Source organism: Olea europaea, chromosome 5, assembly GCF_002742605.1.
Source record: "Olea europaea var. sylvestris chromosome 5, O_europaea_v1, whole genome shotgun sequence".
Taxonomy (NCBI): domain Eukaryota; kingdom Viridiplantae; phylum Streptophyta; class Magnoliopsida; order Lamiales; family Oleaceae; genus Olea; species Olea europaea.
The window spans coordinates 7,619,682-7,621,243 of NC_036241.1; positions in this window are offsets into that span (position 1 = coordinate 7,619,682).

A 1,562-nucleotide genomic window follows, 5' to 3' on the forward strand; every position below is an offset into this window, starting at 1 on the left:
TAAGTAATTGTCTAATTTTGGGTGACAAGCATATTCGTAGAAGGGTTTGTAAGTGATGTAATACTTGCATGTTGACAGGATGATGTTGTAGAAGCACTCAGTCAAATTTACAATGTATAATTACTAATATGCCATGTAATCAATAGAGGTTTTATATGTCCAAACGAATAGATGGTAATCTCAACTTTCCTAATCAAGGTAGCCTATACAAATTATTTTAGCTACTAGTTCGTCCTTCTTCCCAATCCAACAAGACGTTTCATCAGAACTCTCAGATATTTTTATAGTAATTTTGGCGTTCAATTTTGGGATTTCAATCGAGATACCTGAACGGGGTATTAGTTCATTCGCACGTTCTTAAATCAATTGGAGTGGAATGATGAATTTATTTCTCCACCTCTTTGAGAATAAATTAGAATTCTGGTAGAGAATGGTCGGATATATGAGATTACAACGACCATTACATCTAATTTGGTTAAGGTCCGAATAATCAGAAATCCTATATTGAAATAGGAAATCTAACATTTTGATGACAAGCAATAAACACAAGGCATGTGTAGTTTAGCATAAAATTATCAAACAAAGAGGGATAAATTAATGTTGTAAATACCTTGCAAATTATCGTTGACAGGCAAACCAAAATCCTGAAATTTTTAAACTTTATCACATAAGAGGAATAATTTCTATAGGGGCCAGGACCAAGAAACTGAAATTTGTTGCAATTATGAGGAAAGGGAAATTAGAAGAATTTGAATTCCTAAGAATTTACAAACCCAGATTCTAAACTCACGGGAGAAACGAAGAAAGAGATCTCTGTCACACCCTATTTATATAGATAAATATACACTCCCCTGTATAGAAATAAAAATTTGACGACACAACCTAGGCATACGTTTGCATATTTTTTTTTTCCAAAGATAAAATGAAATAAGCATCTTCATGATGAGGTAAATATATATCCTTACCTAATCAACTATGATGTTGATACAACATATTACAACAAAGCAATACAATCCAAATTCCAGCATATTCGTGTTGAGGTTCCGAAAGTATGTATCATACCATAATACGATATAGGATTTCCAAAATATATAATATAATAGATTGTAAGACCAAAAACAACAGCTCACAACACAACCCTATAGGTCGTCATCCATGTATGTCAAACTTCAGAATCCCATAAGAACTTTACAACTAGCCATGTCCTCTATGAAGTTTAATGTTCACCTACAGTGCAAGAACTACATGAGCTAATGTCCAATAAGTAAAAATCAAGCATGTTATGAGTATAACTAATATGAGTATACGTCACCATCTCATTTCTTTAAAACACCATGCCAAAATATATCTTATTCAAATATTCATCAAAGTTAACTTGAAATGGATTCATTTAAAATCTTTCAATTCATCTGAGCCTTTGATCCACCTACTATGCAGCGAATAGAACTCTATGCAATATAAATATCAATACTCAAAAACTCAATGGCCAACATGATATCAACACAGTCGAGTGGACCATCCTATTTTGACCACTAGAAGTACATCCTTTAACTATTAAAATG